The sequence below is a fragment of the Corvus cornix genome, chromosome 11, assembly GCF_000738735.6.
Source record: "Corvus cornix cornix isolate S_Up_H32 chromosome 11, ASM73873v5, whole genome shotgun sequence".
NCBI lineage: Eukaryota > Metazoa > Chordata > Aves > Passeriformes > Corvidae > Corvus > Corvus cornix.
The window spans coordinates 9112370-9133729 of record NC_046341.1 but is presented as its reverse complement, the minus strand read 5'-3'; the positions used below and the strand labels follow the sequence as shown (position 1 = coordinate 9133729).

Genomic DNA, 21360 nt, shown 5'->3' with positions numbered 1-21360 from the left:
TGTACTGATTGTAAGATTTAGGGACTGGGAGATCTGGATTCTTTCCCTGATGTTACTTCATGTTTTCTCTATGTGTCATGTTGAAATCTTGTTTCCTTCTGCCTTTGGAAATGCTTACAAATTATCCCTGGAAAATGTGCTGATTTATAGATGATAGACAGTGCACACAATGTTTAGCTTTGAGTTTAGGTGTTTGAGTTGTGCGAGGCCTTGTGCTGTCCCCCTATAGGAAAACTGTTGTCTTTGAATATTTTTAACTGCCAGTACTTTCTGAAAATATAAAGACATTCCTTAGATATACAGGTGTTTTTCTGTTCATGATTGTGTTTTTCTACAGTTTAATTAGAGCTGAATTTTCAAACTGGCATGGGTTTATCAGAACAAGTGACCTTTTCTGCTGGTATCTTCAAGACAACAAGGACAAAGAAACAGGTGTTCTGGCAGAAAGTTCAAAATGGAATAATTCAAAGTAGTTTCAAAGGCCGAGGGAAACATACTGGTTACATTTCTGTGAGTAGTTGTCAGCTTGTGTAGCTTTGTGCAACTACAGCATAGAACTGTTGTGTGCACAGCATCTGAGTTAATCCTCTGCACTTTTTCTTTTTTATCCCCATTTCAGTGGAAAGACATGAGTGCTTCTGTGAGAACTGTATTTCAACTTTGTAAGTCTGAGTAAAAATAGTTGCTTTACAGAGGTCAGAGCAGTCTGCCCTGTTATGCCCAGAACACTTCTTGGATATATTTGAAGGCAAAGAAGAGCACAACACATTTGGCTGTGTCTTTAATCACTTCAGATGATGCTTAAACTGAGTACGCTCAAACGTAGAACAGTTTTGTTCGGCATAGGTTTTGTCCACACATAATTGCTTGTAAGAGATGCAGTTGCTAATGTACAGCACAGCTGAATGACTGCCAGCTCCTCACAGGGACTTGTGGCACCAGAAAGACGTGCTTAATTTATCACACGCGCTTTATATTACTTTCATTAGAAAGGTGGAGCAGTTGGCCAATGACTGTCTACATTTACTCCTTGATGTCAGGTGGATATTGATGAGTTGTTAACTGCTGCTTGTGCTGAAGGCAACAAATAATCAGAGCGAAAGAAAATAGGAAGAAACAAGGTATCTAGGGAAAGGGAGCATTGTAGCATTATTTAGAAACTAAAGCAGACATCAGATACAAATAAAAGTTGCAGTTTACAAAAGGTTACTTTTGTCTTCTGCCTTGTTTGCTCAGGTGAACTGTGAGAGGAAGTGTAAAATATTATGGAAATCAGTGTTTTTTCAATCCTTAAAGACCATTAGAATTATGAATACCAAGCTTTTGTGGAATGAATATAAGAAATAATTAGTTTTCCATTCTTGTGTCCTGCTTATAAGTCTGCGGTGAAAGTCTCACTGTGTATTTCTTTAGCCTTAATCCAAGAAAAGGTAAACCAACTTCATATATAACAGATTTTGGATAAGTACTGAAAATGTTACCTAGAAATTCCAATACTTAAAAAAAATTAACTAATATTAGTGTTGCCCTATAACAGAGGAGGCACTGAAGGGTAAGTGGAACTCAACATTTCACGTTAGATAGGATGAAGGGAAAATATACTATAAAGGGTATACATGTATAATCTAGACATAGACTGGCAAAGCAGCACCATTCCATTGATACCACTATGATGTTGATTGTGATTGTTTTGATGCAAAGTTGGGGATTTCCCACTGTATACCTTCCTTTTTATAAGAATCAACAAGTAATATGGTATGATTTTGCAATTTGTTTTCTTTTTTCGGAGTTGTGGGAGACTTGCACATTCTGTTTTAGTAAGGTGTATGAGAGACTGACATGCATACTTATATGGATTGGGCATATGCAATTAAATACATAACATTGGTTAAATTTTAGAATTGTTTTGGTTTTTTGGGGGGGTTTTATTTTAATTTTTTGTTTTAATCAAAAGAACAGTTGTAAGTAGCTCTTGTCAATAGGTAAATGTATCTTCCAGATGTGTTGGTAGACTGTGGCTAGCCTGTACAACAAAACATAAAAAGTCCACATTAGAAATTTGTATTTTAGCACCACCTGAAGATAGGTGCCAATTTTTTTTTCTGCAGGCCTGCAGTTGAAATAAGCTGCATTGATAAATCTTCAGAGAAGTTAAGAAGTGTAGTAATTTCTGTCATTACTGCATTACAAAGCAAGTACTGTCATATCAACTGCAATGAAGTAGTATCTCTCCAGTACTTTTTGTTTAAATCTGCTCGGTGTTTATGCCCATGCCACATGCTACTGTTCCTGGGTATAATGAATTTTGCCCTTAACACTGCAAGGAAGGCACATTTCAGAAGATAGTTAAAGTTCTTTGTACATATGCAGAATTATTCTACTAGGTATGACTAAGCCTATTATAAGTGTCAGGTATTTCTGTATATGATATGGCTCAGAAGCTGCTTTAGTGTAAGTCAAAAACAAACAAGAATGTGTAGTCTAGCTATACTTGTGCTTTCGTATTCCAAATGATGACTCAGTGATATTATGGTGTACTGTGGAAATGTGCTCTGACACGTGGTCATCCATCACTGTGAGCCTGTGATCCCATAATAAGAAGTACAGAGATGAATGTTTTATTACAGCAGGGTAGCTTCTACAATTATATATGTAATGAGAGAGGGAGCAAGGGGATTGCAAAGTCTCCATCTTTCTAGAATTAATATGGAACTCAAATGACCTAAAAATGAAGAACATTATGATCCTGGAAAAATTAGCTGACTTAAGTTTCATTCTTCCCCCCATCATGGCTTGTTAATGAGGAAAATCCTTTCCATTGCTATTTTGAACAAAATGATATTCAGCAAGAACAGAGAGTGCTCATATCTCCTAGATGACACTGAACCCTCCCAACAGCCATACAGAATAATTTTATCTCTGCAATGAAATGTCTGTAGTTCACACTATGGTTGTTTCACTATGGTTTGTAGTAGTGAGGTAGCTCCTTTCAGTAGTTGGTTCTTTGTGTTCTTCACCTTAGAAATTACCTATAAGACAGGAAGAACAGCATGTCTATGTCTGCTTGATTCCGCTTTCTGTCCTGCTCTTGTGCTTCCCGAAATTCACAAGCATGGTCTGGTATAGAAGGTGATTACTCCATAAGTCAATACTGTTTTTCTTAGTAATCTACAGTTATGAATGGTGGGAAAGTTTTCATTGTTATCTGTTCATTCTCTCAAATTGACTAATGCTGACCAGTAAAACCAGGTTTGACCTGAATATCGGGGAAGAGTAAGGTTAGGAAAGCTACCCACAGTGACCAGAGTAATTCTATTTTGTTGTTTGCTTCTAATTCAACACCAGTTCTGGATATGGTAAACAGAGCCACTGATTCAACTGTGTAGCCTTTAAAATCTGGTAATGGTCACTGACCATACAAGGTGGGAATTATATACCTGATTATGCTTGATTTAGTCAGTAACAGAATCATTAATTTCTTAAGGTGCAACAAGACAACTAACAGCCTGCTACAGGTTCTACAGCTGTGTCCTGAAATGTTAAGAGTTCAAAAGGCCTGTAAGGTCAGGGAGTAGGGCAGTTTAAAAAAACCAGACAAATACAGGAACAACTCATATTGAAGAAGGGTCATGGAAAGGAAGGAGGAGATGATTATCTACCCAGCATCACAGTTTATCAGGGACACAACACTAATGCAGCTAATCTGTATAAACCTATTACAGATAGCAGCTAAAAATGGGAGGAAAGGCATGCTCCTGAAACCTGGGAGCAAGGAGAAATCCACCTAGTTGTTGAGTTGCTACGGATGGTACTTGCCAATGTGAGCACGTCGCAGTCAGTGGATAACTCAGCAGATACCTTGCTGATTTTATAGCTGACATTTGGGACGGGGCAAAGTGGCAGTAATGCTCCTCATGTCTGTTGTGTGTCATTGTATTGTCACTGTGCAGTGTAATAGGAATATGATTTAGGGAACAGCCCTAAATTCATTGAAATTCATTGAAATTCATTGAAATTGATAGGTATTTTGTTTATCTGCAACTGTGCGCTCAGGTTAGGTCCTTTAGTGTCCCCTTTTGTAAAGCAATTAAACATTCTTGAGCTGTCTTTAAGCTTGTTGCTTTCCCCCACTGAACTGTTGTCAGGAGAAAATCAAACATAGCATGTTTCTCATTGACAGAATTAATAAAATAGAATGCAAACAGGATACAGAGCAAGTGTAATTTCAGCACTGCTGTTATACATCATTCTTGCCCAGCAATGGAAGAGGCAAGTCAACTAGATATCCTGCAACAGCCCTCAAGATGAATTCCTTTAAGTAAAGCTGTCAATTTTGTCATTGCATCTCAAGTTTCTATCAGAAGTTCTAATGGAAATATATGTAGCTTCTGTTGTCTGTTCTCTCACTTTAAAGAGAAGGACAGAAAAAAGGGTCTGATGCCAGGGTTGCTAGATTGATGTCAGAATTACGTGTTCCACTTCAGGGACTTGCATACTTGGTTGCCTGCCTGCTGTTAAACTTAACTGGGAACTTTAAAGGGCTGTTAAATTTTGTGGAGGTGCTTGCAGGGTTATACCATCATTTTTCTTCTGCTCACTGCTTTGCTCTGTGATGGTTGCTAAAACATTTAAGACCCTAGTTTGAGCCATCTGGTAGATAGACTTAATATTAAATTGTGGAACTGACTGGGTGCTCAAATCAGCAGGTAATATTTTGAATGGACATACCAGTAAGTTCAGACCAAGAAGGAAGGAGTACAGTATAGAGTTAGAGGCTTTTGAGAGCCTGTCTTTTAATTAAAACCCCTCCTCCCAAAAACCATAATATGCAGAGTTGAAATTTAATCAGCTCATGTTAGTTAGTGCCTTATCACTGAATCAGTTTTTTTGGCAACAGAACCAAACACTGTGGGAGATGGATATGAAGGAATTTCCACTTAGAAAGTAGAGCATTTGAGATAAGTATTACAAAATTACTGTGGATCTTTAGGGGAATAAGTCCATAAAAACTTTGGATTTACTGCTTTTTTTTATTAATAAAATGTAATCACTGTCTTGCTATAATAAAATATATTAAAATGCTGCTTAAAGTATATCTTGTTAACCTCTCAGCAATCCTAGACATTTTAGCAGTGAAATTAACGTTTGTTTAGAGCAAATAAAATTTTCAAGTTAGAAAGAGCTTATAGAGAGCTACAAGCTATGCAGGATCGTTTTTCATCCATTTTTCTTTTTTACCAGAGTAATTAGGCAAGTTGCCAGGCAGCACAATGGAAAAGACATTTTCTTTAATAGAATGTGTTTTTACAGGCGCTGCTGGACACATACAGACATCTCCTGTATTTTTCTTTTTTGTGATGCTCTCTCCATGCTTGTATTTTCAATGGGAAAGACTTTAGGTCATTAATTAATTTTTTTCTAAGTTATCTACAGGCCATTTGGGGTTTGAGCCGTGTCAGTTAGTAAGACAATTGCTCACATTGGCCACAGTGTTTCTGGGGTCTTTTTGGCTTCGAGGTACCATGAGGATACTTGATATGGAGCAATGTTAACTAGGATGCAAAGAACATTCTGGAAGTAACACATGCAAGTAACTGCCCTGCATGTTTTATAGCAATGTAGGCATTTGCAGGACTGTAAGAATGCTTCTGCAGCTCAGGTACTCACCTCTGTAGCTCCCTCTGATCTCCAGCATGAGTCTATGTGAAGAAAAAGTACTTTACTGCAGTAGTCCTTAACTCTTTGTTTTATATTGATTTTCTATCATTTTAGGACTGGCTGTGTTTTCAAGAATATTTTCTTTGGCTGAAATGGTGAGCGCTTTTTGCAGACAGCTAAGCTGCAGAGAAGGTTTTTTGTGTTCTCTCTGGTTTAAAAGGCTGTGACACCATTTAACTCCTGCTACTGACCCATGGTACGTGAGATTTCTAGAACCTTCAGTGTGATTTTATGGCATTTCTGATTTTATTGAAATCTAGTCTACATGTTGTGTGGATTTGGTAGCATCTGTTTTTCATTCTGCTACTGTAGCTCAACTGATAGAATATGAATTATCAAATCTGGAGTTGATTTTAAAAAGATCAGACTCTCAGCATTAGCAATTCACTTAGTAGTTGGAGGTACATTTAATTTCCTTTAAATATTTTTAAAGCCTAAGTGTAAGCTTTCAGATATAAAATTTGAGTTGTTTGGAATTAAGTTGGTAGGAAACTGATAATTTGAGTTTAACCAGATTGCTTTTCATGGGTTTGAAATGCATGGCCTTGAAAAGATTTTGTATTGTAGGCTTTCATCAGCACTAGTAAGCTGTTTAGCAGAAAGCAACCTCTTCTCTTCCAAAGTCTGTTTTGAAGCCAAAAGTCCTCCTTCCAGTGGCGTAAATATTTTTTTTTACTCTAGTTCAGTGAGTTACTTAGCAAAAATTACACCTCTCCTATTGTAGAGGCAGCTGTCTTTTAATGTTTATTGTGCCTTTTAATTTAGACTCTAGTCCCAGTTTGTGTTAATGTAGCCTTTTCAGGAGGGTAAAATACAGAATACAAAAATGTATGTTAGGTTTAAAAACTTTAAAGGCTTTTCTTGGGTTGAGAAAATTTTGTGTTAGGTTTTAGGACTTTACAAACTTGTTTTGGATGGAGCAAATTCTGCAACTAATTGCATCCAAAGAATCTGTGAGACTACTGGTTATTGAGAGAGCTCCTTTTTTACTTTCCATTTCTATAAGTGAAATACAAACATTTTGCATGATTGCTGCCATCTTCCAGAAAATCTGTGCTTCTTTTTGTTTGTGGGATGAGTTGAGTGGTTTTGACCATTTTACATAAGCTCTACAGCACTTGAAATCTTTTAGTCACAGCATGGTAATAAGTGGCTGTGGTAGGTTTGATTTCTGTACAGTCTCTGAATAACTGGAGTCTGAACAATGTATGTGGTGTGTACATATGATTTGATGTACTAATACAAGCAGTAATAATAATAATAATATACAAGCTGGTGCATAACTTGTTCCTGCTGAACTAAAGGGAATTAACTTGAGGTTATAGAGGAACCATTTTCCTGTGACTCTTAATTGCAGATTCAGTTGATACTTTGGCCAATACACTTCCACTGCTTGGCTGTGGGAGGGGCATGACCTCATAAAAGATCCTCAAAATTACAGTAACACAATGGAACCTTAGGGACAGGAATGCCTCCTTTACAGAGGTTGTGCTTCTTCTGCCCTGTGCTTGCAACCTCAACCCTTCTGTGAGCTGCATCAGAAAATGCTGCTGGGAGAGGATGGGATCTGTAGTTCCAGACTGTTTTCACTCTTCATTTCTAGTTACAGGCCAATTTCACCTGATACATTTAGACCTGGGAGAGTGCAGTTAAATAAAGGTTTTGTTCAAAATTATTTCAGAATTTGCATTCTAGACATGTTTGTTTTGGGGTTTTTTTTATTAATATTTTATACAGATTAGAATTCAAAGAGATTTAGTGGGGAATTGAGGATGTTTTTATATGCTAAAGAAAGTGATTTTATTATTAATGTTTCTAAGAGTAGGAAAAAAGATCTACAGTTAAAAATGAATTGCATATAGAAAACTACGTTTGAAGTTGCAAGTAAAGAAGATATTTAAGGTTTTGTTCATGGAAAATACAGCACATCTTCCACTACTTAGCTTCATGTGTATAATATACTGTCTTACTTGAAGATCTCTGTTGGGGTGGAACAATTTCTCCTAGAGTATACAAACCTTAATATTATTGTTTGGCACACAGCCTGGTGAAGGACCTGGGAAGTGTCAGAAGTTTGGTTACTCAGGCTGAAATTTTTTCAATTTCTTGCTTAATTTGTATTACTGATCATATAGCACATGCTATACAGGCACGTCTGTGTGTGCTATATACCTGCTGACATAATTTTTTATTGCAGAGTGTCTCTACCTTCTTGATATAAAGTGATCTTATTGACCTCAGAAAAGTAAATTAAAAAATAGTTGTGAGTCATGTTACTGTATTGAAAGAAAATCCTTATGTGCTATTTTGCAATCTAATCACAAAGGCTTCTCTTTACAAAAAATAGGACTAATACTTGAACATTTGTTCCATCTGCATTCCTCCCTACCATTTTCCCATGTTTACAAATGTGTTACAGACCAAGTGTTGATTTTTTAAATCAACTTTTGTGATCCTTTCATGGGCGATATTCTGTTCACATAGATTGCAGCTGGCAAATGAGGAAAATGGGTCACAGCCAGGGAAAACTGTTCATAGGCCCCAAATATCTAACTTGTATTTGTCTGGTTAGTAATTGGTCAGAAGAACCACTTCAGTGATTCCTTCTAAGGAGCAATCTGAGAACTGAGATACAACAGCAGCAGCAGCAGCTGTTCTTGTGGCCCTCAATACTGATGGAAGTTGTTCACTGTTCCCTTCAATCTGAAAAAGATCAACCAATACATTCTGGCAACTTTTCAGCTTGTAGTGACACCATGTGTGTAGATATTTCATCCAAAAATTAATCTGAAATTGAAGTTCAAGAGAGTGCTCAGTCCCTGTTAGACAGCTGATGTCTAAATCTTTGCTGTTTCTTTCCTCTTCTGCCTCTGGCTTTAAAATGCTGCTGGGAAGGCTCAGAAGCTTGGTAGTTTTCCAGCCAGTAGGATGAAGTGGTAGCTGCACTGGAGCAGTTCCTTAGCTGTAGTTTCTGAGCCCAAGGTTACTCTATTCTTGTATTTTACTGTATTAGGTGGAAGTTTTGTTCAGACTTAATACAAACAGGAAGGACCTTCCCTATATAGAGAAGCTGTTTCATTAAGTAACTTATTTTATATCTCTCTTCTATCTATGTGAAATGTAATAATTTCTCGAAATTGGCAGTCACCTTAAAAATTATATACAAAGGCATTTTGTTATTTTAACTATGAAATATACAATTGGATTATTTCAGACACCTATGAACCAATTTAAAATAGAAAACTAATAAGCACTTTTCATTAAATCTATTGGTATTTATTGACTGATAGCTATGTGTGAATACTTACATTTTTAAGGAGAAAAAATTCTTTCATGCTTTCATTTATTAAAAAAATAGTTTAATAATCTTCATTTGTTTGACTCAGAGGTGGCTCTTTTTATTAGAGATTTGCTGTCTCATTTTTGAAAAGCCCATTGTTTGCTTCTGAAAGGTTCTTAATAGAGCTTTAAGAGGAGACTAAATTTGAACAGCCAGAAATATTTGAATAAAAAGTTTGCTCATTCTCACTCCGGGTTGTTTAAATTTTAATCTTTAGAACTGCACCAAGATACATGAAGATGTCTCCACTCTGCCTCTGCTGCAACTTTAGCCTTTGAATTTATTCTCTACAGCAAAATCTTGTCTGTGCTACTGATTCTCTATCAACATAATTATTATTTGTGTGTTATACACATCAGAATTCTACTTCTGAAATGAGATATTAGGAAATCTAATTTCTTTTGACTTGTAGGGAGGAAAAAGTTATATACTTAGGTATTTTACACACAGACTATTCTAAAAATGTTTGAAATACTGTATTGTTGTGATTCTTGTATTAACTTCTATTTGATCAAATTGATGTTGAGTTATTCCTCAGTAACTTTGAGTTATAAAAATCTAATTTCTGGTTAAGAAACAATAGTCTTACTTACGCAGAAACAAGAGAGGACTGAAAGAAAGCATGAAACATTAAGCACCAATCTTACATCCTGTTTAGGTGAGGGTTTTTTCACTCCTTTTCAAGGTCTTGGTAACAGTGCATGAAGAACCAGGCTGAGTTAACTGGGTATTTTTTCCTGAGGAAGCTGCACTTTTGTTTTATTCATAAATGTGAAAAAAATTGATTAGCACTTTGGCCCTAGCTAATAGTTAAAGGAAGGGTTGCAAACACCCGAGTTCTATCTATGTTTCCTAGTTGGGGACCAGAAATTTGTCATTGCTTAGTAAATTTGATGTGCAGGGAACTCATATGCAGTAAAACAAACTGTATGATTATATTTGTAACAATGTCACTAATTCCATGTAGTATGAAAATGGAATTGTATGCCTGATTGCACATGGGAAGTATAAATTAAAACTAAGTCTACTGGTCCAAATGTTTGACTGTTCACCAGCTGATGATGAGCAGGTGCTTTATAGCTGTGTCTTCCCAGCCTCTGCACAGCTGAGAAAAACAGCATTTACCATTTCCCATCTAAACCCAGTTCCTATTGAAGAATATTGTAGACAAAGGAAATAGACCTTCTTGATGATTTTTACTTCCATGGGTTATGTAGAAAATATGGATCAACAGAAAGCAAAATAATTAGCTGAATAGGGTTTTTTTCTGTTTATCTCCCACCTTAAGAAAAAACAATTTTGAACCAAAATTAATGAAAAATTATACTTTTGTGTTTTCAAAATTAAATATTTAGGGATTTCATTAAAAATTCTTTTTTTCAGTTATTTTCTGAAGAAAACTTCTAAAATCAAAACAGAATTATTTAAAATTACTGACTTTGAAATTAAATTATGATACAAGGGGCAGAGAGTTGAAAATGTTTTACTTTTGAGGAAATATTTCAGTATTTTAGACCTTTTGCTGACCTGTGAAAATAATTCCATACAGAGATTTTCACAGGAGTTCACAGAAAAGAATCTTGCATATTTTAGACTTATTTTAAAGCCCAGACCCAAATATATTTTCAGATGACTGTGTAGCCATGACAAAAGTGAGATCAGTGCTTGCTGCAATAGTGAACCATGTCTAAATTTTGATTGTGGACAATTTATTAGTAGTTTGATCTTATGGAAACTAGTAATTTTGGCCAGAGTTGTACAAAACAGTAAGAGGCAGTGATGGCTCCATAAAGGTTTGTCTTGTCCATTTTAGGTTGGCAAGAACATTCAGCAAGGCAGGGAGATGGTGAGGAGAAGAGTGAGCTCTGGAAATCTGAGAGAGCTGTGAGCAAGAGCCACAGACAGAACTTGAATCTAAACATTGGTGTGGGGGTGGAAGTGAGCAGCTCTGAGTAATGGCAAGGCTTGAAGTGGGGAGGGGGGAACAGATCTGCTCTTTCCCGCAGGCTTCACAGGGCATGTTTTAGCTCTCCTGTCACTTAAGGGCAGAATTCTCTCATCTTTCTTGAATCACTTTCTTGGTGCTTCTTTCAGTGCACACTGTCTTTTGAAATTTACAGTGGGGTGGGGTTTTTTGGGGGGCAAGGATATGTGTGTTTGCTTTCTTTGGGAAATGCTGTCTTTTTACAGATTTTTAATTACTTTTTTGCATTTAGTTTCTCCTACAGCTTGCTTCATTCTATATTGGGTACTGGTTTCCTATTTTGTCCTATTTTGGCTTAATTTATTTTCTTCCTGTTTGTTTTGCTCATAATTTTGCAGTTGAAGTTTTCCAAAGATCTTTACAATAGGCTCACAATTTTAAAGTATTTTTTGTGTTTGGAAACCATAATGTTTGTGTATAGGGGGGGTCTCTCCATCTCTCAAAAGTTCACAGACATTGTAGGCTTGAGTTATCAATAATCGGCTCAGCCATACTCACAGTCAAATGTTAAAATTGTATTTGCAGGTGTTGCTTGCATAAAGCCAAATGTAATCACTAGAGAGGTCAGAGGAAATGGGATTCACTTGTATGTGTACCGGGTTCACAACTGACTGCAGTGATGAGCAGCAGGACTCTTGTATGTCCAACTGCTCCCCTGCAGAAAGTCTTAGAATGGTTCTCAAACCTGTCATCAAAAGTTTGTCCTGTTATTGCAAAGGGTGAACTTGTCCCATGTAGAAGAGTACTTAAATCACAGTTGGTAGTCCCAAGCTTCCTATTTTCTTTAAAGTCAGATTTGACCAAAATATTAGCAACCAGCATGGCTTTTTCCTTTGCTTAACCACAGGGTACAAATCTCAGGTTTTTAACTGCTGCTAATCTGTTGCTGAATCCCACTGAGGAGAAAAGGTTGCTGCATAATGATTTCCAAATAGGTCTTTAAAATTAGAAAGCAATATGTTTATTGGGAAATTACACAAAGTTCTTCTTGTCTAGTATTAAATTTGAAAGCTTTGCATTAGAAATACCTTGTGGAGCATTAGTTTGTCCATGCTGCAGTACTCTTCAGACAGAAGTTATTTTCAGGGACCAATAGCATATTCATGGTTTTGTGAGGAAACGCTAAACTGCTGAGGTGGGGAAAGTAACTTGGTTTTGTTTTATTTTACAAATCTTCTCAAGAATTTGGTAATGGAATGTGTTCTGGAATGTTTACACCAAGTAGCTGTGTAATCTTGATAAAAGTAGGCTGCAGGGAGGACATTTTTTCTTTTCAAGAAAGCTGTTTATAGCATTTGAGTCTAGAAAGATTGGTGCATGAAAATTGACTTGCAGAAGCAGAGATGAGTACTTATAAGATAAAAATCGGTGTTAGTAGCATTGCAGAAACCTTTTCTTCCTTAAAGTCTTCTATGAATAGTCACATTACTATTAAATGTTCATAATCATTTATATATAATCTTTCTTCCTTTAACAGCTGAGTATAGAACCGTTCTTACCTTTGGTATGCTGGTATTGCTAAAATTAGAAGTGTATGTGCTAGGACCTGGTGTGAATATTCACCTGTGTGATTCCTGTTGATGTTAATAGAAAAACAGAGCAAACTTTTTTAGGAGCCGCATCTTCAGCCCAGCAAAGTCAAGAATACATGTTCCTGATAGACAGGTGTTGGAAGGTGCTGTCTTCCGCTGTGGCCAGCCTTCAGGGAATTCCATGGGCTCTCTCTATGAGTACAGCAGGACGTGGCTGCAGTCAGGATCTCTCTGCAAAACTGCAGTAATTATCGCCAGTATCAGTAAGCTGAGGGGATGTGCTGAAGTCTGCTGCTGAGAGAGGAAGGTGCTGAAATATCCATAGTTGGCTGCTGAATATGGCAAAGAGACATGGATGTTTTGTTTTTTTGAAAAAAAAAAGAGTCCTGAAACTTCTGATGTGTTGGTGAATATTAAACATTGTTTAGGAATATAGATATTGAATAAGCTTTGTTTATTTGTGAGGTATAAATATTGTAAAAAATGAACATTTTAAGTCTTTGGGAAGTCAGTGTGTTCAGGTACCTGTGGATATAGGACACATCTGCACAGTTAACATTTTTCTGCATTATACAAAATGTTGAATCAATCAGTACCTCTGAAAACTGATATGGAGAATATGTCTTTCTGTCTGGCTGATTCAGAACAGAGTAGTTCAAAGCACAATGAAAAGCAGTCATTGTTTTGTCTTATCACTTTTGTGCCATATGTTCATTTACTCGACTGAAATGGTGACTTTATAAGACTATCCAGTCTTCTCTACAGGATTGTCTGGAACTGTGTAAAGGCTTTCTGACAGGTGTTTGTAGAAACTGTTGAACTTAAAACTCAGTTGTACATTTCATTTTACTTTTGACACTTTTTTTGCAAGAAGTTTCTAAAGGGATTAGAGCATATTTTGCTTCAGAAATATTAATTGTAAAGCCCTGATTATTGCAGACAATGCATGAGATACTCAGTAATTCCAAATAGAATTTGTGGAACCTGATGGTAGAACAAAACTATACAGCTAGATGTCAAGGATGAGGCATTAATACAAAGTAAAATCTTTCATTACCTGATTGCCAAAACCAGCTTTAATGACCATGCTTTGGCACATAAATTTCTCATGCTTTGCTCAGTAATAGGTAAATATTTACAACTCTGAAAATGCCGTTGTTTTTTGCACAGTTCTTTTTCAGCAGAAATCTGCTGTATTTCCCTGGAAGTTTCTTCTTCAACAGGCATTGATGAAATTTATGAGAGAATAGTAAACACGTCTCATGTGAATGATAGCAAGGCAAGCATATTGGTGGTAAAAATGTATTTTTTGGTTGAAGTTTTTTTATTATTGTTATTTTGTGGGCTTGTTTTAAGTATATTGTAACTGGAAAATGCTGAAGTGTGGAACATCTCAGTTGTGGCAGAAATTAATGGCAGGGCTGAGTGATGCAGTTGGAAATACAAAACAAATGTAATGCAATTTATTTGGCTTTGGTGACTTGCAGTCATCAGGAAAATCTGAGGTGTCTATTATGGATGACAAATGTGCTGGTGAATCCAGGATTGGAAAAATAACTTTTGATTACTACAGGCAATACTATACTTGATTTGTTAGGCAAGATTTACAAGAACATAATGAGAATTGCTTTGTCATTTAATAGATGCTTAAAAGATGCAGTGAGGTTGGATGAAATGTGAGGGATGTCTGTTAAGGAAGTGGTTACTGTAAGCCCCAGTGATGCTAGACTGCTAATACCATCTGCCCCTTTATCTTCTGATTGTCTTATTTGCAAGATTTCTGATTGCATCGTTTTAGAAGCCGCAGTGCTTGAATGTGCAGGATCTTGTAGCTATAATAATTTTTTAGAGTATGGGTGGGAAAATTATTCATGGGCCACCTGACTGTAAAGCATCATAAAAAGTGATTATTACTTTTTTTAGTGCAGATAGTGTAGAACTGTCTTGTGGAATATTTGATATGTATTTACCAACTGGTATGCCTAAATCAATGACAACATTTTCTGTTTCTGTGCATCCCTTCTGACAGTTGTACAATTACAAGGCATATGATGTTTGACCAACTGGTGAGACCGGTTAACTTTTGTATGGAAAATTCTGAGGCTTGGTACTAGAATTTTTTTCAAACATTGTTGCTTGTTCTTTTTTACAGCACTCTGTATAGTGTGTATGGCAGTTACCTGTGTTTTTTCAACCAGCATCTGATACACTGTCATGAAGATACTGCTGCTCAGGAGCACAAATCTTAACAGCAATCCCTAAAGGGTCACCTCTTATTCTTTACCTAAACCTATGTAATTTTTGTTGGTTTGCTAGAAGGAAATTCTCTCATTGCAATTTCAAAATACAGTAAGATTTAGATACTGGTTTCAGTTTAAAAGGGAAGAGCAATATTAGAAGGGAGGAGGGCATTTTTGAAGTCTAAGTAACTGTCTGTAAAAAGACTGTCAAATTTCCAAAAGAATGGCATGCAGAGAGGTCAAAAATAATAATTAACAGACTTAATAAAAGACATAATTAGCAAGATTAAAGGAATAAAATATCTAACGCAAAGGACGGGGGATTTCTTTTAGTCATGTTGGCAGTAATAACAAATTTCTCATGGGAAGTCTCAGTCAATTTTAGACATTGACAGATAGTGCTGTTCTTTAAGTAGAATTTGCTGGGTACAGAGAACAAATTAGATTATTTCTGTAAGCCTAGAGGTTTACTAATATGTAAATCACTGTACGTATTCTGAGTGATTTCACATCTGTGATCCTGCGAAGTGTTAGAATTCTCCAGTGTGAAGAATGAACAAATAAAGTCAGCATTTGTTCATGAGTGAAAATCACTCTTTCTGTTCTCCAAGTAGCTGATGGGCTGATTTAACTCGTATGGCCTATTGACTTTCACAACAAATATTCTTCTTTGGAGCTGAAAGGGGAAGACACCAGGTGCAGGGGAAAATAGGGCTTCTCTTCCTGCTCTGACTGTTGAGTAATGAATGATGATAGACATAGAAACTCGGATACAAAACTGCCAGTACACCTGTTGCTCTCCTGCTGTGGTATTTCGATGGTAGAAACACCTTCTAACAGTGTTTGAGAATAATTTTGGGACCATGTGTTTACCGTGCTAGCTCAGTATCCCACTCTATTTACTGTGGCACTTTGTTGTCCACTTATGAGGATGGACTTCCTGGGAATGCTGTTTGAGTCAGTGAAGTAAATTTTGGAAAACAGCAGTCCTTTCCAGCATCTTGCACCTGGCCTTTCAGAAGCTGAAATTCCAATTTCCTGATCCAGATGGTTGAGGAAATAGAATAAGTCTCTACAGAATCTTTACAGATGCAAACAGTTCATTAATAATTCAAATTGCCTGAATTAAGAGAGTCATTCCATTCTTTATTCAGTGTCTGAATTAGTGTAATCTTATTTCCTTTATTTCCTGTACTGCCTTTACCAAATCTTATTTTGATATAGCATATGATTAGGCCATGCTATGAAATAGCATGTTGCAAAGGGTTCTATTGAATGACTTTGGTAATAATTTAGACAGTGATGACTAGCACGTATTTGAAAAGAAATCTTTACATATAACACCCAGAACAAATAGCTCATAGTATTATATAATTATGTCCAGTCATTTGCAGTTACATCTCAGGGTGACAAACAATCTGGTCTAACAGTAATTTGGATAAGAACTTCCAGACATAACTAGGTCTTCTATTCAGTATATTGTGTATATCTAGTTTTATGTAATTTTGGTGCTGTTCAAATATTAGCTGTTTTAGCATTCAGTTTTAAAATTGTTCATGGCTGTTTTGTCTTAAAAATGAGGTGAAGTTCTTGTTATTATTGCAAATGGGCAGCTCTTTCACTATTAGGTGTTTTGAAATTAGTCTTGCACTTCCATTTTGGGCACTAAAGGTGTCCTCTCTCTCTTGCACAAAGGGGTGTGAGAGTCATTAAAAATGTTAAATTACAAAAAAAGGTAGGTGATCTTATAAATTTAATAAAATAAAATTAATTAAAATAAAATTTAAAGGTGTTTCTGGCCAATGGGAACAATATGGAATTGAGTGGTAACACTTAAACCTTATGGAAAAAAAACTATATATATTTTTAAATTCTAATGTTTTTTAACTCTCACTGCCCATATAAGAAATGTTATGTTTAGATGGCAAGTTCACTCCAGAACTGCTGTACAGCTACTGCACAGAACTCTGTGTCAGTCAGCCAGAAACACTGGTTAACCCATACTGCCAGGCCTGGATTCTCACACTACAAGCAGAGCCCTGCAGACTGAGGCTCATGAAGGTGAACTGAGCTCAAGTGGAGATGAAGTGCCCTATTGTTCAATCACGAAGAAAAGCTCTTAAATACTTATTTGAGTTCCTGATTGTTTTTTGGCCATACCTGCTTAATCAGTATGCTGCCAATAACCTCTACTAGCGAGAACTGGGCTCTCCAGAAAAGTAGGGATTGTAGGTATTAATCAGAGCAGGTTTGCATTTTTCTTTTCTGATAGTAAAAGTGTAAATGCACCATGCTGCTTCAGTTGTTCATCTCGTAAACATTTATTTGAAACATAGGTAATTCCCCTCTCTTCTTGTTTTTAATAAAGGGATTTTCTTTGAGAGGGAAGGAATAGCCTGATTTAAAGTATTTATATTTCTAATAGGCTCTGTAATGCTCTGCTGTAGAATTGACTTGCAATTGGTTGCACTTTGAGTTCTACAAAATTGAATGGTAAAGTAACAGCATAACATGAAAGGCCCAGATCACCCCCTCTCACACCTGCAGTCGTTGTAAATGCCATTTCTGCAAACATCAGGCACACAACACTGAGGCTGACACGGCTTTCTGGCTTCTCTTTGTCAGGTAGCAATTGTTAGGTTATGTGAACATGAATACAAAAGAATTTCCACATCCACTTGTCCCACTGATGATGGCCAAAGCATTTTGAATGCTTTTGTGAAAGGTCAGCTTTGTTGATGGGAAGCAAGAAAGGGCAGTGGTTTTAGAGATCTAATGTTAGGTGAGGTGAAGTGGAAGAACTGAGACATGGGAGGGATATTACAAGCAGCCAAGACACTTCTGTTAATTATATTGCTTTTAAATTTTTTTTTCTAAAAGGTCTAAGGAACTGGAAAAGAACGAACTTGAGATTTGATTAATGGTTGCCTAGACTGCAGTTTGAAAGAAATGGATAGTGTGCTTTTGAAAGAGATTTGACTTTTAAAAAAGAAAGATAATCTGTTATTGCTCTATTTCTTACATCATTGTCTGGCAAATGAGATACACTTTGAAAGAACAAAACATAGCTGAGATACCAGTGTGACAGCCCACCTAATTCACAATCATAAAAACTTCTAGAAAGCATCAGAACCGTGTTCTCTGTTTCTGCAAGAAGAGTTAGCACTACTCCTACATGGTGGTGCAGAGAGGCATCACATACTATAGGTGCCTGTAATGCCTGGAGTGTTGTTTTGTTCAAAAATAAACATTTCCTAACTACTGAGTAAACTCATGCATGTATAAAAAAGAAAGTTACATAAACCTTTAGACTGACAAGACTACTTCATTCACTCAGTATTTGCCATGGGATATATTAGAGCCCCCTGGGCATCTCCATAACATGTCCACTACAAGCATTGTTTAATGAATTCATAAGTTATTTGTTATGTACCACGTGCCTTTGAGTGAATTATGTCAGCGTATCTTGTGCTAAGGGAAAGTAGAAAAGGCTACACTAATAGGAAATGGCTCACTTGGTCATTGAGGCAGTCCTGGAGACACTTACAGATAAGGTTAAGCACTATGCATTGTGATTTCAACTTTTTTTTTCTGATGGTCTTCTAATATCTAGTGTTTTGTTAGCCTGAAGTTGTTATTCTGTGATAAAAATAATGGAAGTATGAGGCACTCTTTTCTTTGTTTTAAAATTTAAGTTGCCATTTTTTCTGTACATAAGATTGGATCTACTAAGATGATGACTGTTAAGGTAACGTGTTTAAAGACTTTTTCCAATTTTGAACGTTCTGCTTTTCTACTGAAATTGATAATGAAGATATCAGAGTGAAAATGAAATTTAGTCCATTCTGTCCTTAACATGACTCTAGACAGACTGACAAAGCTGTTGATGTATATTTTTTTCTTGACACTGTTTTGAGGAGTATAGACATGTATAACTTTTCCTTATGAATTTTTTGTTGTTGCTGTTTTGTTTTGTTTTAATCTAAGTTGTGCTTCTGCTCTTTCCTCATGCAGGATTGGTTGTATTTGCAGACAAACCCCCTCTTCTTTATTTCCCCAAATAAGCAGTGCTATCAGTCTAAATTTACCTGATCTTGAAGCTAACAAAAAACTCATATGACTGCTAATAGAAAAAAAAAGAAAGACGTAGAGCCTGCAGTTACCATGCCAACACTGTTCCCTGGGGTGTAGCAACACAGAGATGGATGCTGTGAAATTAAGATCTGTGTGATAGGTAGGAGGTACCTTTGCATGTGACTGTGCACTACTTGGAGCTTTCATGTGCATTATAATTTGCCATTTGTATTTTTAATGTTATGCACTAATCTGGTCTTTGTTGTTCCCTTCACTCTGTGTGCACGTGACAGTTTCCTATTTTCATGGAATGAGAGAATTTGGTGTTTCAAAACATACAGTGTATGTAGTAAGTTCCCTGAAAAATTAATAATAAAATGGATAAGATTCAATGAAGAAAGAATGGTTTCTGGCTTGAATTCTATCTATTTAATTGTCTCTGTAAAGCTGTTGGAGTAGTATTCTACTCTCACATATGTCCACAGCCTATTTATAGGGGCAATATGGGGATAAACAAAATATTTCACAGGAGGACCACTAACAAAACTCACGCATGGGACTGGTGTAAGACAAAATTAATTTTGTGTTTCTCTCCTTAAATGTGATTTTTCTATGCTTACGGTTGATCTTTAGATATTTGTTAATTATCAAAGACAAATCTCCTTTTTCTTAATGTACTTGATGTGTTTACTTAATGCTGCATCATTCTATGAAGTTACAGCTTGTTCCTCACTACATTAGTACTCTTTCCTTAGATTCAAGAAAAGGGCCCTGTTCCATATTCTCTCTCCCACTCTGTGCTTTCTGGGTTGAGGGGGTGACAGGATATTAGGGAGTATAATTCTCAGTCAATATTTAAGATGGTCATAAATCAATAAGACCTTGATTAGAATTATATGTTACAATTCCACAATATTGTCCCATTTGAATGTTTTGATTTAGTGACTGCTTTGAAAAGCATTTTATTAATACCTTCACACACTTACTTCTTGAAGCAAAACCTTTCTGATTTAAACATCTCAATTTATTTTCTTTTTTTCCTGCTGCTTTATTTGTTTCTCCATCCTCCAGTCACAAATACATGCAAAGCAGAGGCAGAGCTGTTTATAACATGGTGAGCTTGCCAGGTTGGTTTACTTAAACTTTTTTTGAAGACTGTGGATTGGTTATGTAAGTAGAAATTCTATGGGATATTTTACTGACACTTTTTCAAGTCTCTGAGAGGTTACTTTGTGCACTAGAAATGCCAGTCTCGAAGACTGAGACTGAAAGCAGCAGAAAGTTAATCAGTTCCTAAATTTAAAGTCTGTTTAGATTTTTTTTGGTGGGTTATATTAAAGATAACTGTCTTTAACTCAATAGCAGCTAATTAAAAATATTTAAATTGCAGTGTTTTTGCATGCGGATTTTTGCTGAGGTCATAAAGCAATAAAGTGATATTCATGGTAACTACACTTATATAATATCCCAAAGAGGTTTCCTTCCTTCCAGGCCACAGCAACACTAAGAAATGTTCAGCACAGCTGCAAGTGCACTTTGTCAGTGTTAATAATTAACATTCAAAAAGCAGCTAAAACAAGAAATCAGCCAGAAAGGTAACTAAATCTATTACTATTAGTTATGTGGAAGTATAAAAAGGATTAATATATGTTGCAATGACATTTAGAAAGCTGGTCTGCTACTGCACAGAAACTTACCAAACCAAAGTATGTGGCTTGAGGTTTAGATCTACTGGGTACAGCTGTGTAAGCTGGGGACCTAGAAATTAAAATTTAAATGTAACTAAGATACTAATGCATCTGAGTCCTGTCAACCACTGGTTCTTTCTGGGAGTGTTTTTTTGAGGTGGCAGCTAAAGCTTCACATATTTAAGCCTTTGTAGTGAATCAGGCTCAGTGTAGCTGTTCTTGACATCTGCAAGCACTGTGTTAATGAGGCTAAAGTATAGAAAGGTGGATGAGAGCAGAAAATCTAATTAGGAGCTGCTGCATAACAGCTGTTACATCAAAACATAGCGCAGCTACAGGAACAATACGCAGATGAGGGACACTAATTTTGTATGATAAATGTATATTTTGTGTGTGATGTACATGATTGCCTGTCTTGGATGTATGTCTGCTATAGTCTGTCTTGGAATGCCTCATTTGCATAGTAAACTACTTCCCTGTGACTCCATATGAAGAAGGAATTCCTTGAGCAATTGAGGCTGGCTCCTTATTTATCTACAAAATTGACTGTGAAAGTCATGGGAGTAGTAATTCTGACTTAACAAAGATTTTCATAGCCTCAATCCTTTCCTGTAAGACCTTATGAAATAATTAAGCTGAGGGAAAGGATCTGGAGCTATAGGTTACTGAAACTTATGCTTTCCATATTTTTAAAGAATTCCTTGAACTGATTATATTTTTCAGGTTGTAGCCTGGTGGGGTTGTGTACTGATCAACGTGTAAATGTAATGAACTTTTCCCTTGA

The 21360-nt window shown here is 36.3% G+C and overlaps 1 protein-coding gene across 2 annotated transcripts in view; it reads left to right on the top strand.

The window, feature by feature from the left end:
* The window catches only part of SMPD3 (sphingomyelin phosphodiesterase 3), a 104721-nt gene that overhangs the window by 23338 nt on the left and 60023 nt on the right, over nt 1–21360 (top strand). The window contains exon 2 of one of the 2 annotated variants that reach the window (XM_039558214.1): nt 5773–5914. The exons of the other annotated variant lie outside the window; for it this stretch is intronic. The gene's annotated coding sequence lies outside the window, so the exon portion shown is untranslated. The remainder of the gene's footprint in view (nt 1–5772; nt 5915–21360) is intronic. 2 annotated transcript variants of the gene reach the window in all.